The sequence below is a fragment of the Amblyomma americanum genome, chromosome 11 (assembly GCF_052857255.1).
Source record: "Amblyomma americanum isolate KBUSLIRL-KWMA chromosome 11, ASM5285725v1, whole genome shotgun sequence".
In the NCBI taxonomy this organism is placed as follows: Eukaryota; Metazoa; Arthropoda; class Arachnida; order Ixodida; family Ixodidae; genus Amblyomma; species Amblyomma americanum.
Window position 1 is genome coordinate 15,603,184 of NC_135507.1, and position 16,778 is coordinate 15,619,961.

At 44.8% G+C, this 16,778-nt stretch overlaps 1 pseudogene; it reads left to right on the plus strand.

Moving 5' to 3' along the window:
* Positions 1–12,770: 12,770 nt before the first annotated feature.
* On the plus strand, positions 12,771–15,124 carry LOC144110264 (uncharacterized; annotated as a pseudogene).
* Positions 15,125–16,778: the final 1,654 nt, after the last annotated feature.

The window sequence follows — 16,778 nt, forward strand, 5'->3', positions numbered from 1 at the left end:
AAATTATTAATTTGTTATTAATTTTTTCATTGCTATTATTCGTTAGCTGATTAGCCACCTTCATTATTTCACATTGTCTTAATTATTGCTTGTTTTTATTGTTGCGTCTGTTTTTCAGGCTTGTGCTCAGCAATTTTTTTTGTTTTTCTTGTCTACTCTTTTCATTTCTTTTTAAATTTTTGTTTTCATTTGCATTATTTTTCATTTTTTAAATTTCCTAAATTTTATATTTTTAATTTTTTATTATGGCAGCCCTGCGACTGTTTCGAGGCAGTTTTTTCTTTCTCTTTTGTTTATACTTATTTTTTTTTGTTTTCATTTGCATTATCTTTATTTTTAAAATTTCTTCTAGTGGCTATATTTTTTGTTTTTACTTATTCATCTTCGACATGGTTATTGCGCTACTCATGGTTTACACAAACAAGAACGACACACACAGACAGGGCGCAAACTATCAACTATCAAGGGCGCATTAACAATGCCGAGGATTGCAAACCAGCTAAGCCCATTTGAAGCTTTTCTTATTATTCAGTTGCTTTTTAAATTCAATCGTTCATCTTTTCTGCAATCACTACTTTTTATTACAGCGTGGCGCCTGTTTCGAGGCTTGTGCACAGCAAGCTTTTGTTTTTTTGTCCACAGTTTCTATTTCTTTAATTTTTTTTTGTTTATTTGCATTATTCTTACTTTTTCAATTTCGTCTGGTGGTTATATTATTTTGTTTTTTACCTATTCAGTTACTTTTAATTTCACTCGTTCACCTTTCATTTTGTCCTTACTTTTTATTATGGATAAATTAATATTAATAGGGTTATTATTTATTTACTAATAAATTATAAATTATTAATTTGTTATTAATTTTTTCATTGCTATTATTCGTTAGCTAATTAGCCACCTTCATTATTTCACATTGTCTTAATTATTGCTTGTTCTTATTGTTGCGTCTGTTTTTCAAGCTTGTGCTCAGCAATTTTTTTGTTTTTCTTGTCTACTCTTTTCATTTCTTTTTAAACGTTTGTTTTCATTTGCATTATTTTTAATTTTTAAAAATTTTCTAAATTTTATATTTTTTAATTTTTTATTTTTTAAATTATGGCAGCCCTGCGACTGTTTCGAGGCAGTTTTTTTCTTCTCTTTTGTTTATACTTATTTTTTTTGTTTTCATTTGCATTATCTTTATTTTTAAAATTTCTTCTAGTGGCTATATTTTTTGTTTTTACTTATTCATCTTCGACATTGTTATTGCGCTACTCATGGTTTACACAAACAAGAACGACACATACAGACAGGGCGCAAACTATCAACTATCAAGGGCGCATCAACATTGCCGAGGATTGCAAACCAACTAAGCCCATTTGAAGCTTTTCTTATTATTCAGTTGCTTTTTAAATTCAATCGTTCATCTTTTCTGCAGTCACTACTTTTTATTACAGCGTGGCGCCTGTTTCGAGGCTTGTGCACAGCAAGCTTTTGTTTTTTTGTCCAGAGTTTCTATTTCTTTAATTTTTTTGTTTATTTGCATTCTTACTTTTTTAATTTCTTCTGGCGGTTATATTGTTTTTTACCTATTCAGTTACTTTTAATTTCACTCGTTCACCTTTCTTTTTGTCCTTACTTTTTATTATGGATAAATTAATATTAATAGGGTTATTATTTATTTACTAATAAATTATAAATTATTAATTTGTTATTATTTTTTCACTGCTATTATTCGTTAGCTAATTAGCCATCTTCATTATTTCACATTGTCTTAATTATTGCTTGTTTTTATTGTTGCGTCTGTTTTTCAGGCTTGTGCTCAGCAATTTTTTTTGTTTTTCTTGTCTACTCTTCATTTCTTTTAAAATTTTTGTTTTCATTTGCATTATTTTCCATTTTTAAATTTCCTAAATTTTATATTTTTTATTTTTTATTTTTTTAATATGGCAGCCCTGCGACTGTTTCGAGGCAGTTTTCTTCTCTTTTGTTTATACTTAATTTTCTTGTTTTCATTGGCATTATTTTTATTTTTAAAATTTCTTCTGGCGGCTATATTTTTTGTTTTTACTTATTCATCTTCGACATTGTTATTATTATTATATTCTCTCATTTTTCTTTTTAGCATGCAATAATACCCTTAATTATGATGAATTTATTATGCATTAATAATTATTTATTAATTGATACTTTTTCGCATTTATCTTGGTTCACTTTCCTCCCCCATTTTACGCGACAGCATGTAGTACATACAACTGGCTCGGTCAAAAAGCCGTCGGTGTAGTAGGCGCCACGTGCCCGAAATATTTTGGGCTGCGTAAAAAAAATCGTGTCACGGTAATTTGTGGTTTCTAGTGATTGTTGAATGAAAAAATTAAAAAAGGGGTTCAAAGGTGTCAGAATGCTGAGAATCAAAAACCAATGCTTGATGCTAATTAAGGAAATTTACAGAGTAGTTGCTCAGTTAAAACAAAAACTAAGAGTCGCATCAAATGGCGTAGGCTATCGCGTCAACTCGTAAGCGCAGCAGAGTCCTCCTCCAACGTTTTTTTATCCATCCTTTCTTCCCTCCTACAGATCTCCACACCTTCCCTCCTCGCCACCTGCGAGTACGTCTGAAGCTCTTGGGCACGCTGGACCCGACCATGTACTAACGTTTCTTTTCATCTCTTGATTATTTATGCTTTTGGCGCCTCTCTGCCCTACAAATCACCGTTTCCTGGCCGTCATTTGTGCCTTTTTTTCTAATTGGGTTTTCATAAATTTTTTCTTGGGCGTTGCCCCTTTTATCTTCAATTGGTTTCGCCTGCGATAACCTCTGGTTTGGTGCGGGCTTCCGTTCAAATTTTTTTTTGGGCGGGGGGGGGGGGGGGGGGTACATTTAGATTGAAGGAGTGCGCCGCGCGGCCCATATCGCATCTCGTCAACTACGAAGTCTCTCGGGACAGGAGGTGCCGCAGTGTCAGCACAGCGTGACTTTTTGTGAACGCGTGCCCTGTGCGCGAGAACTTGGACTCACTGGTCGGAGCCACTGTGGAGCGACGCAAGCGAACGATGGTGGAGCTTTCGCGAGGAGGAAACTAGCTACCCAAGGAAGTCGACATGGGCTCCTTAAGGTAAGAGGCATATCGCTTTTACGCTTACGGCACCGGACTGAGGCGTTGATGTGACCGGTGTGCTCGCTGCATTCGCCCAACGAACAGGCTCTACTTCCAGCGCGTCAAACGTGCTGCCAAAAGAGTTTCTCTGCAGCCTTATTTTTAAATTAAGGTGACTCCTCGAATAATGAAATGTGTTTAGCGCGACCCCAAGAACGTGCGCACGAGATTTGATCGGATTGTAACATTTTATTTGTCCAGCAGATTGTGGGAAGGTTCCCACTTAAGACTACAGCCAGCTAGGAGTCATTGGCCCCCAGCGGCGGCTTCTCCAGTCGGCCGGTCTCCAGTTAATGAATCTCTGGTCTAAAGATTATGCTTCTTCCCTTAGAGGGAGCCTGAGGGCATTCCCAGAGGATGTGATTAGGACAAGCTCTGGCTTTACATAGCTTACACTGGCTGGTGTACGGACCCGGGTAGCAGAGGCTGCACAGCACCGGGTTTGGAAATTAGTTTTCAAGCGACGACAAATGGCGGCCTGGATGTTTTATTAAAATGCATCGGCTGGAGGATTTTTAACTTGCCTGTGATCTGTCTGTAAGGCGCTAAGAGGTCGCGCCCCGTGAAGCCCTCGCGCTGAGCCCACCATATCCCGAAAGTAAGTCCTCGAGCTAATTCGTGGGCCTCCTCGTTCACAAGAGGAAAAAAAAAAGTTCACAGGGTAGTAACGGGGGCAGTATTGTTCAGAAACCGCGCCTTACGGATTTCGAACGGTTGATTGAACAAACTTTGACTCGTGGCCGGCACCGCGAGCAACTGTGCTTGCGGATGCCATTGTCGAAGTAGAGCCGTTATTATGGGCGGTTTGTTTTGATTGCATCCTATTTCGCTATTTTCTGCCGGCCGTTGTCGGTTCGGGTGACACCACATACCCGCGCCAGCGAATCGGCACGCCCGCGTATGGGGAGCGATTTAAACACGCCGCGCTTGGAAGGTACGCGGCCGTGCCGCCAAACTTGCGCCATCATCATGGGCGCAAGACGCGTGAGTGATGGGAGTGCAGATACGAAGGAAGCGAACAGCCAGCCAAACCAAGGAGCGTAAGGATATGTTTTTATTTTGTGGTGTTGATAAATGGGAGATTAGCGGTGTAATTATTTTGTCATCCCGTAGCGCACCGAACGAAAAATTTGGAGGTCGTGGCAAGGGTGTGACCAACGCGTTTCCCCCTTCGCGGTGCTTGGGAGCAGCGGTAAACGCATGGATTGCCCAAAACTCCCTGAGACAAGCTCAGCCAAGCCAATCCAGAAATCCATAATGGCGGCGCGCTTTTAGGCGGGTGGTTGCGGCCGGTTGCTCGCGCGTTCATGGTGCTGGCGGGTGCTAGCTGGATTCAAGCTTGTTACATACTGGTCACTAACTGCTCCCGCGCTGCTTTCCTGCATAATTTCCTATGCACTTACGTTGTTTGCGGCGTGCATTTCGACTTGTCTGTAGAGGTGGCACGGTGCATGGCGGCGAGCGGCACGACTGCATAGCAGTTGCTTGGGGCGCTCGCTCGAGAAGTAAAAGCGTAAACAATTCAGTGCAAACGACAGTTTATTAAAGAGCATATAAGTATTCACAGTGGATGTACAAAAGTGGTGATTCTAGGCATCAGTGGCATGGCAATATCATTGACAGCCACTCCAAACAATCAGTATCGGAAAATGCCAGTATGCTGCAAAAAGGTACGGTACTATCGAAAAAAGTATGGTATACATAACCAAATGCTACATCAATCAATATATGTGCATACAAAATAACTTTGTACAGATTCAGGTAAATGGCAATGAAGTAAAACATTTCACATGTATTGAAATATATCAATGTGTGGCAATGAGTATACACATACAAAGTGAGCCAGCCAAAAGCTCCTACCTTTAACTTGTGCAGAAGAATTCGCAGTGCATAAGTAGTCCTTGCTCAATGTGTGGCAATGAGTATGTACATATACAGTGAGCCAGCCAAAAGTTTCAACCTTTAACTTCTGCAGAAGAATTCACAGTGCATAAGTAGACCAAGGACATCATAATATGCTGCAGTGCTACATACAGTTTCATGTACAGACACCCAGAAAAGTTTATCTTTGAACTCTGCTAACAATGGGGATGTTTACCTCTTGGCTAATGAGTTGCAGGCTTGCACGTTTTAAGGCATGGCTCGTCTGCCGCGCCCTATTTCGGTTACTTGTTTATTGTAGATGCAAATGGAAGGAAAATGTGACCGAGGCAAGTCGAGAAACGAATTTCTGAAAGTACGTAGAACAATTGTGGCTGTGGCTGGCGCACAACAACAATCGGAGGTCGTTAATTCATATTGTTGTGATGACACACCCAAGAAATGCTTGCGTATGAATAGCTCGTAGAGAAATAACAAATATAATTTGCAATGTGTGTAACAAGCCACTAATTCTCTGTGTGGCATTATATTGCATCTATCACAATGTCGGGTGATTTACTAAATGGTAAATTGCAAGGGGTCCTTGTACTGTACAGTGTCTGCACATGTTAAGGGATCCAATATAACATGCCGGCCACTAGTATTACGACCTTCCTAGTGCATGTGTTGCTTGAAGATATAAAACCCTCAATGTTACAACTTGCAGAAGAAATTCCTAAAACATCCAGTATAAGTAGCACTTTATCATAGTCTGAGAATGCCTGTTTTCAGCGCTAGCATACGTGTCAACCAAGTCACATTTCATGTGTATACCCTCTTAATCGTTACAGAGCCGAACACTTGAGCCAGCCTGTTTTTGCTGGTGCTAGCTTGCACATACTACTAATTTTCCCAACAGCCAGAGTCCAACAGTCATGACCAGGGGATGGCAAATTATATGGGTTCTGCAGAGTACTTTTTGGATTTTTTGAGCTGCTGAAGCCATGCATACCTCAACATATAAGTTTCACTACTTATTTTTTTCACTGATCACGCTACAACTGCTTATAGAGACTGATTTCAGCATACAGCTAATCATTAATAATTTAATTTTGGCATTTCTTGAGTGGCTGTATGGCTATGTGCTTGTTGAACCGGAGGAGAAAGAAGCCATATGGCACAGGGTTCCCAGGTGCCTTTGTAAGCTGTTAGTATTCGTCAGTAATGAGTAGATTCAAAACTCCTGGTCATAACAATGCTCAGACTTACATGGCACACAACAGTCCCAGAAAGCAACCTTGCATTTCATAAAAAAAAGTAACGCAGAAGTCTTTGAAAGAGGCGACTACATTGTTCTTTTCCTCCTCCTTTTGAGTTCTGATTGACTGTGAAAATGCCTCTTGCAACGCTTGAGCGTCCAGATGAGCACGTTTTTCTTCTGGGGCCTCGTGGTCTGTACTTTTTTCTTGAGAAAGGTACGCGGGACATCTCGGAAAAATGCTTGCCATAGTCCCCGGTCTTAGATGCCTGAGCTTGAGGGGAACTTCAATGACTTTACCTGTCTCTGTGTCAGCGTAGCTTGTAGAACTGATGAAGTCGCTCGGATGGAAATGCTTTTCGCAGAGCTGAAATCGGACGGCATGTTATAAGTAAATCAACCACAGAAATACTCGGCAGTTTTCACAATTATGCGACTGCAAAAGCAACTACGGAACTATGAGAGCGAAGTGAATGGAAATAAAAAGCGGACTTCTTTACCACTGTGTATTTCATTGGCTCAAAATCCTTATGCGGCATGGCGCGCGTCCACGCAGCTCTTTCTGCAGCGTTAGCCGGGAACCTGTAAACGCGAACTGAAGGTCCCGCAGCATAATTAAAATTGCAATTTGGGGCACAACAACATCCAGGCATACTGCTTCGGTTGTCAAAACATGCCGTGAGAGTCACTGAGTAGCGTGCAACCGATGCGACCTACTTCAAAAACAAGTGGATTATGCACAATGTAGCCAGAGCACGATGCGCGTTATCGGCTACAGAGCTGCCTAGTTTTGAAGCCTGAAATGCCCACCTCTGTTGTACAGTAAATATTATCAAGTGGTAGTATTCAAGCCACGCAGCAACAAAAATATATTCTTTGAAAAATTTGTATCGAAAAGAATGCATTTATTTAATTGGATGGCTTAAAAAGCTACTGAGGTCGCGCCCTAGAATGCGATTGGCCCCACAATAGTCGACAGCCGCGAGCCGAGACAAGCCATGTCGGTCTTTCAACGGCGCCCGGGCTGGCGCGACCCGCCGCTGGTCTCACCGTGATGACGTTAGCCAGTGGAAAGGAGGAAATATAGAGGCCTTGAGTATCTAGGGGGTGTTGCCACTGGGCACACTACGAGATTTCTTGTTTGAAGGAGGGATCTAATTCCTTTATTAATATAGACATTCTTCAGAGAGATTTCTTGTCCGAAGGCAGAATCCAATTCCTTTAATATAGCCATTCTTCAGAGGTTGCGGCACCAAATGTGGAAACGTGCTCAGAATCACCATTCTAGGAATCTGCTGTCACCAAACTCTGTACTCCAGAATGTCGCATCCGACATGCTCGCATTGGAAGTTTGGCTCTGCCATGGAGATTCAGTGTTTCTCTGTGCTGTACTGGTGCTTGTTTGTGGCAAACATGATGTGCTGAAATGTGCTCTTTTATCTCAGGAGTTCATGCCTGTCCAAAAGAAGCTGTCACGAGCATTTCACATTGTGGTCTCGATGCCCTTTTGGGACACATGCAGCTTCTCCTTCATCTCGGGATGAGGTGTCGTTGGAATAACCAGTCTTTGTCCTTTGAGTGTTATCCTGTTTTCAAAGACAAGGTCGCTTCAGAATGGAAGGTTAGTTCAGATTTCTGCTAGGACACCTTCTTGTGGCCTTTCAATCAATAACTGTTGTCAGCTTCTGGAGGTTGCCATCCTTGATTGTTGCTTGTCGTATCTTCTCTTTCTCTGGACAGCAAGGTCACTGATCCCATTGACCTTTTCGAGTTGTCGGTGGCCACGGTCATATAAGAGAAATGCTGAAACATTGTGTCAGCCAGAAGTTCCTTTCTTGGACGAGATTGTATGTCAGAACTGTAGCGCCGAGTCTGCAAAATCATTCTTTGAAGCTCCTCGGCACTCTGTTGAATTTCTTCGTGGTGACGATAGCCTGCAGTTGCTTATGATCCGTGACAACTGCAGTCAGCCTGTGTAACGTATTCTGGTGAAACTTGTGCGAGAAGACTATGGCAAGGTTTTCTTTCTCTGTTTGCGCATACCACACCTCTGTTTGTGTGAATGCTCTGCTTGCAAAGGATGTCGGGATGCCGTCTCGAAGTTTTGCAGCTCCAAGTTCATGTTCATCGGCATTGCACTGCACCACTAGTGCTTTTCTTGGGTCATAGTACGCCAGTACTGGTGCTTTTGCTACAAGGTCTTTTTTCTGTTGAAGTGCTTTTGCCTCCTTAACATTTTTGACGGTCAGCTTGCTGAGTGGTTCTGTGACCTCGGAGGTTTTCTTTAAGAAGCCGTGCCAGTTATCTGGCCATTTCGACGTAGCGCTGGACAGCGTGTACACTGACAGTCGCTGGCTTATCTGGTATCGCAGCGACCTTTTCGGGATCGACGTTTAGGCCTGCTCTTTTGAGAGTGTGACCTAGAAACACCATGCGTGAGCTGTGAAGTTCAGATTTCGCTCTGTTGAGAAGCAGACCGCTCTGCTGGCATCTCTGTAGCAGGTTGTCAACCTTCTTGTCATGATCATGCCGAACTTCATAATCTTTTTCCAACACCGATCACCAAAGCTTCATCCCCAACAAAGATACAGCATCTAGTCCATCATGTGCTGACTGTAGTTTAGTGTGGAAAATTTTGCTAGTGACCGCGAGACCGAAATGAAGATTCAGGCAGTGGTAACATGCCATCGGCGTCAGGAATGGAGTGATGAGACTTGACTCTACATCAAGAATGCACTGCCAGTAGCCATGATGTAAATCCAGCTTTGCGAATATCTCGTTGAGTTGTTCAGTGTGAATGGAGACCTCATTTCCCCATTCTTTTATGTCACCACAGCCGTGCGGCTACCAATGGCGACGGTTCTGTGTCGCTCTTCACCGCGCCCCTGTGTTGTCTCAAACTGTGCCTTCATGCTCACAGGCACACGGTAACTTGTCTCTGTTTTCGGTCATGATGCAGGCTTGATCACAAGGTGAGCATGTCTGAGATAGCGAACCTAAGGTAGGACGAAATACGTGTTGGTATTTCGATGCGAGCAGGCCCATTGCATTTTCAGTATTGGAGTCTGTTATGTTGGCAACGGGGTTGTAGTCCACTGTGATGAGTCTCATCTGCTCAGCTATGCATCGTTGAGTTCTTGAGCATGAATGGAGACCACATTTCCCCATTCTTTTATGTCGCCACAGCCGTGCAGTTGCCCATGGGGTCGGTGCAGTGTCATTCTTGACCACGCCCCTGTGTTGTTGTTTCAAAAAATACACAGTGCAGCTCTCAGTTCCTGTGAACTATTTTTCTGCCTAAGTGCTGATTTGAGGTGCTGTTCCACTAGGTATCTAGGTTGATGGCACCTGAATGTATCGTGAAAAGAGCCTGTGTTGTGGCATCACTTCATTTATTTTCTTGATTTCTAGCTGTCTTTGCCCAGGGTTTTTCGTTACATTGGGGCACATGACTCTAGAGGAGGGGATTTTTTGGCTCACATTTTTATGCGCTGCTCAAGTAGCGTGGATTTCAAGTGGCGCAATTTAATTTTGCATGCTTTCTTGTAGGGCTGACAAAAGAAGGTACTGTGAGGATCATGTTGGAGCTTTTCAGATTATTGAAAAAAACGCGCAATTTAATTTTGCATGCTTTATTGTAGGGCTGATAAAAGAAGGTACTGTGAGGATTATGTTGGAGCTTTTCAGATTATTGAAAAAAAGTGCAATTTAATTTTGCATGCTTTCTTGTAGGGCTGATAAAAGACGGTACTGTGAGGATTATGTTGGAGCTTTTCAGATTATTGAAAAAAACTCTGAAAGGGTGCTTTTGTAAAGAGCCAGCTTCAGGCTGTGGCTAGAGAAGACTAAACGAAGTTATGCAGGGAGAAGAGGAGGAGCGGAAGCTGAACGTGGCGCAGGGGAGAGCATGCTGGCAGGCGTCTGCCTTGCCCTTCGCCCCCTCCCAGGATCTCAGACTTGGGCCTCGGCCGCAGACGTCCCGGCTACCGAACAGGAGGGCCTACCGTAGACGTTCTGAACCACCAGAACCAGGTGCCGCTGTTACCTTCCTGCGTTTCCAGGGGCCGGCAGGCTCTGAACTCGGGCCGCCTCGGTTTCCACTGCCACTTCCTCTACATTTCCCAGGCTACCTGACCCGAGTCAGGTAGCCTGGGTTCCACAGGTGTGTCGGGTTCATGCGGTGGGATTGATGCCTGCCGTGGACTCCGCCATCCACCCTACGTCTGCGTCAGTGTGTGAGCTGTGCTGATGTCCTGCCACACCTCTTCGCACTGCATACGAGCTACCAGAGGGAGCATTGGAACACTGAAAGTTGAGTGGGCCTTTCTTTCCCCTTTTTAAGCTGCGTGTTTTGCGTCACGGAAGATTTTATACTTTTTGTGTCTTAGATTGTTTTTTATCTAGATTTAAATTAGACAATGCGCCCTTAAATTTTACGTTGCCCGAGGGCCGCCTTATCCTCTCCTCTCGCTCTGAAGCAGAAAAGCAGGAATTCGCAGCACGTGCGTTGGAGAGTATAGCTTGACAGGCAGAGGTGCCGTCCCGTGAGCTTTCTGTGGTACATGTGGCAACACTGGTAACGGCTCTTCAGTGGGGGCTACTCGTAGATGGTCTCCATTTCTGTACCTTGTAGATCCATCCTGCAGAGTCAGGTGGAGTCTAACAATGGCCTATCATCATTGGCCTAACAATGATCTCTGCATGAACATCTCTGCATGAACAATGATTATCTGCATGAACCAGCATTTTTCCCGGCCTCTAAGTAAGCTTGAGCCAATAAATTGAAAGAGTCAATGTCCACATGATGAGTCAAGGTGATGCTTTGCTGTGCACTGCATAGTTAAAAGCGAAGAAACCGAGCAGGTGTTTGTGGTCGGCGACAGCAGTAAATGGCCTTCTCCACACATACTCGTGGAACTTTTTGACGCCAAAATTCAAGGTTGTCGCATGCTTTTCAGCGTCGCTGAATTTTCAGCAGGAAGCAAAGATAGTGATAGAAATCCTTCTGGTCTCCAAGTTCTGTCACATTCGACATGTGCTCGGATTGCCCCTAGACAATGGTGCGATGTTTCAAATCTGAGAATTAGTTCTTTCCTTGCATTGTAGTGTCCCATAATGGTAGCAGCACCTAGTAAGCTTGTGGATTTTCCGAAAATTCATTCTGTGTCATTCCCTCAAACCGAGGTCCTACCTACCCTCCAACAGTCCCTGTTAGTAGAACAAAGCAGGGGCACAACTGTAATGTAAAGCCGGAGAGGACCGCCTCCTCATTTATTGGCTACGTCAAAACCCAAGGTTATTACCTGCTTGCCGCACATCACCGTGGTTTTCTAGCCCACATAAGTGTTCCTTCATCACTCCAGTTTTCACTTCCGACCCGTTGTGCGGCTAGTTGCCACGGTGTGTGGGTGCTGTTCGCATTTTCGACCCACTGTTAGGCTCATCGTCGGGGTGTTGGGGCACGTTGGGTCGCGTTGGGTCGTGGGAAATTTTCGACAGCTCTAACCTTCCCTGGGTGAGGTTGAACTCCAGAGCTTGAATTAACGTGTCCAACAACAGCCAGCTTCTGGAAGCCTTTCTGACGGTGAGCCAGCAATGTCCGTGGCTTTCATGTAGACGCTGAAGGCTACTTTGAAGGAGCTCCATTTTTTTGGCACCGTTGATGTCTCTGCCAAACTTCTCTGGCGGCGAGCTACTTTCCATGCCTTCTCCGTCTGTGTTTACTACTTGAGGTAGACTATGATCTACTTGGATCTTGTGACACCTCTTGCCCCACTGCTCAGTCACTATTCTCCTTTCTTATGTGGCTTGTGAGCTCGGATGGATTGGGACATGTTGTCCCTCTGTCAAAGGTGGTAGATTTCTTGCTCTCTGGTTGAGGTGAAAAAGCGTCGTTCATCTTTTATTCTTACGCTGGTGGTCAGAATTGACTGGCTTTGGCTTCGACTGCTTTGTTGTTGTTGGGTGTGTAGTTCGTCTGCGTCTGAGCCTGCCCATCAGGATCCGAGCAGGATTAGCTTTCAAGTGCCGGAGTGGCGTGTTGCTGTAGTCGAGGAACGCCATGTGTGGATCGCTGTTACTTGCATCTGTGTTATTTAAGAGCATTTTCACAGTATTAACTGAAGATTCTGCCATGCAATTCGATTTCGGATAGCTCGGGATTGATGCGACATGCTCGAAGTCCTATTGTCCTGCAACCCTGCTGAAAGCTTCGCTGGAGAATTTCGGGCCATTTATATCTCTGATAGAACTGCATACCTGCCAAGTTTTACGATTTTATCGCAAAGTGCCCGATTTCCAGCGTTTTTTTTACGAGTATCGTAATGTCGGTCTATTTTTACAATTTTTGTTTATTTTTGTTGTTCAGCGGCTGCACACCGTACATTCTGGTTCTGTGTTGGCTACACTGAGGCTTTTGGTGGCTCGCAAACGGGATAGCCATCGTCATCACCACCATCGCGTTCATGCAGGAAGGAGAAAACTTCGCATTCTTTCTTCTGTTTTGTTTGCCCGTTTGAAATGGTGCGTTTGGTGTGGTCATAGCCGGGCTTGTTAGGCCTGTTGTGTTGCCGGCGGCGTTGTGATTTCCGCGGCGTGCAGCGTTGTTGCTGCGGGTGTCGTTGTAAGATGTCCGGCAAGAAGTACTTTCAAGTGTTCATACCAAGTTATTCGACGGATTTTCCGTGCATTCAGAAATCTCGCAAGGGTGAAAAATATGCTTTCTGCACTGTCTGCCGTTGTGATCTGAACATTGCGCACGCCGGTCGTCAGGACATCCTCCTGCATCTCGGAACAAAGAAGCACAAGGACTCGGCGCAGATCGTTGACACCACCGAGAAGCTCGGTGGATATTTTAGCGCTTCGGTGGACCAAGGCACTGTTCGAGCGGAATGCCTTTTCACAGCTTTCCTCATCGAGCACAACGTGCCATTCACTGCTGCAGACCATGCGGGAGACCTCTTCAGGAAAATGTTTCCGAACTCCAAAGAGGCAGTGGCCTACGCTTGCACTCGTACAAAAACGGCTGCAATCGCCAAGGAAATGGCCAATCAACAGGTCAGTAGTGTTGTAAGCTGTCTTCAATCCGGACCGTTTTCGGTCGCTACCGACGGGAGCAACGACGTTGGCAATGATGCAAAGCTCTACCCGATTGTTGTCACATTCGTCGACGGCATTGTTCGTACTGCTTTGCTAGCAATGCCTACACTCGAGGGAGACTCAACTGGACGGAACATTGGTGCACTTGTTGTAGACATGCTGAAGGCCAACAACGTGCCTGTACGGAACTGCGTCGGCATGGCGTGCGATAACGCGCCAGTGATGATCGGATCTAAGAATGGGGTTGCTGCTGTTCTCAAAGAAAACCATGAAAACATTGCCATCCTTGGATGTTGTTGCCATTTAATCAATTTGGCAGCTCAGAAGGGTTCGGCCTGCCTTCCTGTAAGTGTGGACGAGGTGCTGATTGATGTCTACTACTACCTGGAGAATAGTTCAAAAAGGAAAGACAAACTGAGAGCTTTTCAATGCTTGCATGATGTAGAGTAAAAAAAAATCCTGAGACATGTCAACACTCGTTGGTTATCTCTTGGTAGGAGCTTGAAACGGCTTGTTGAGCAGTGGCAGCCACTGCTCAGCTTCTTTCACAGTGAAGTGAAGCCATCGAAGAAACCCTTGGAATCACCAAGTGAACAATGAAATCCAGAGATGGACTCTCCGAAGTCGACGCGGACAGCAAAAATCGCACATCAGAACAAGCGACCAAGGCTGGACATCGACTCAGCTCCTTCGCAGCAAGCTCTGAAGCAGCAAGTGGCCAAGGTCTTAAATAGGCAAGAAAGACTGTTCATGTTCCTTTCATCAGATGTCAACAAGGCATACTGCGCCTTCTTGCTGTCAGTCATACCAGAATTTGAAAAGACAAACACCTTTTTGCAGTCTGGAGCTCCCCAAGTACATGTGCTTCTGGAAGTTTTGAACAGCCTGCTCAGGGAGATTTTACTGCGGTTCGTGAAACCATCTGTTATTAAGAGTAGTTGTGAGCTGACAGATATTGATTACAAGTCTTCTGGCAACCAGAGGGATGATGATGACCTTGTAATCGGCAGCCAAACTCTACAAATCTTAGAAAGGCTGAAGATTGCTGACAAGCAAAAGTTTCTTACACGAGTAAGAAGATTTTTTGTGGTGGTAAGCGATTACATCATCCTGAAATTCCCCTTGAAGTCAGAGATTCTGAAGAAAGCAGAAGTGGCAAGGCTTTCCAGCATTGTGACAGCAAAGTTTGCTGATGTCAGGTACTTCATCAATCGCTTTCCAGTTCTCTTGCCAGTTTCTGAGGGGCAGGATGATGACTGGGACCTGGATGACATCCAAGCCCAGTTAAGCCGCCTTCAGCTCGAAGAACTTCCAGTACAAGTAACTACACAGGTGCGGATAGACGAGCAGTGGCATGCTATTGCCAGTATTCAGGACATTGACCATACTTTTAAGTATGATAAGATCTCAAAAGTTATGTTAGGGATTCTGACTCTCCCACACAGTAACGCAGACTGTGAAAGAGTGTTCAGCAAAGTGAGGAAGACTTGCACTCAGTTTCGCTCATCCATGTCAGAAAAGAGCCTAGAACAGCTGTTAGTTGTGAAATGTAAGGAGTCTGTAGTCTGTCACAATCAGGTGTTCGACAAGAACTTTCTGAGGAAGGCAAAAGCAGCAACATCCTCAGTGTTGTCCCAACCTTCCACTTCGAAGACATCTTTCTGAAGTTGTTTGCGTGATGTATTGAAACACCAGTTGAAGTTGCTTTGTTTTCATAGCCAAATAAAAAATTTGATGTACTAAAACATAATTTTAGTATTTTTCACCGAATTTTAGTATTTCTTGGCATCCTCTATAGTAGATTTAGCATCGTCGGGTTGGCAAGTCTGGAATTGCTTGGGATGCCACGTCTTGCAAAGTGGGCTCTCAGTTTGTGGATCACATAAGCAGATGTCAGCGAGTCGAGCTGTTCGGCTTTCCAGAAGTTAGTGCTGTGGCCTTGTGCAGTGTTGCAGATGTCCCCATTTGTTGTTGTAGGTGTCGTGCCATCATCGGTAACGTAATGTTGAGCACAGCGAGCTCCGTCGTTGCACTTATGGATCTGGGTTTCGCAGTTCTCGTTTCTGTGCTGGGTGCATCTGGCGTTCTCAAGAGTCCGATTCCGGGTGGATCTTTAAGCGAGGTTTGCATTCCAAAAGTACTTCGAGGTCGTGTTGTCAGCAACTCATCTGTGCGAGTTCCAGCTTCCTCCGATATCGGCGTGGAGTTTCTCGGCTTCGAAGCGCCCTCCCCGCCGCTTGTCACTGCTGTTGTACTCGCTCGGGTTACTGTAACCTAGTAGGCTGCTGTGGGTACGCCTGTTCGTCCATTCAAATTGTCCTCCTCCTCATGTCAGTCTTAAATCGTCGCACATAAGCACACATGCTAATTTAAGAAGTTGAATCAATGAAACGGGTAACACGTTTACCGACATTGTGGTACGTGACGCAGCGTCTGCTTTCGTTTCGACAGTTGTGTAATCTGAAGATCCTTGTTAGCGTCCCATCTCGTGATCGCTGTCTCGCATCCAGTCTTTTATTTTATCATCTGCCACCCGCTTGGGCATTTCTTCCTAGCCGGCGGCAGTTGCCCACGAAGCGAAGATTTGATGAAGCGACCGATAGTCGTGCGTACGTTCAGGCTAACAGTTCTTTATCATCGATGCATTTGCAAGTAAGAAGAAGCGCATGGCTAATTTCGATTGCCTCTAAAAAAACAATCTCTACGACGCTGAACTATGGCCTGCGAAGCAGCTTCAAATGTCAGCCACATGCACTGAGAATGGCCCCCCATATGTGTATTCATCGATACAAACTGGAGGCTGTCCACACCCAGAGGAACTCGATGATATGCGTCTCACAAATCCACCTTTGTAAAGTTTTCTCCGCCGGATAATGCATCCTACAAATCTTCAGCACACAGAAGGAATCCCCTAAAGGGCAACGTGATGCTCGGTCGCCTTTGAATCTCCGAAAATGGGCAGGCGCCCTCGTCTCTGCGGCGACGCAGCTAGACGGCAAAGCGGGCCACAACCAGCTCTTCATTTTTATGGTTCCATCGAAACGCAATCTATTCCCATGTTTTTTTTTTACTGCTGTCATACAGAGAAGTTTGTCTGTAGAGGCCATGCACCAGCAGCCAACAATATCCCCTTACATCAAAGCTTGCGTCTGTTTGAACCCGTGTTTTGTTCTTGCGGCTCGTGGATGTTCCCCTCTTCTGTGCCATGCAGACAGGTTCTGCGCAACGACCTCTGCCGAAGAGCAAGGCTCTAGCCATCCGCTCGAAAGCGTCCGGAACTCATGGTGGATCTGTTCTGAAGTTTGTGGGCTGTGCGGATGTTCCTGGCAGCAGCTGTGGCACAGGGTAGCACCCCTTTTCTGCACTGACCATCATCCGCTTGGCTGCTTTAAATCGACAGTGGTCCGAATGTCGGGGCGCAAGAGTAG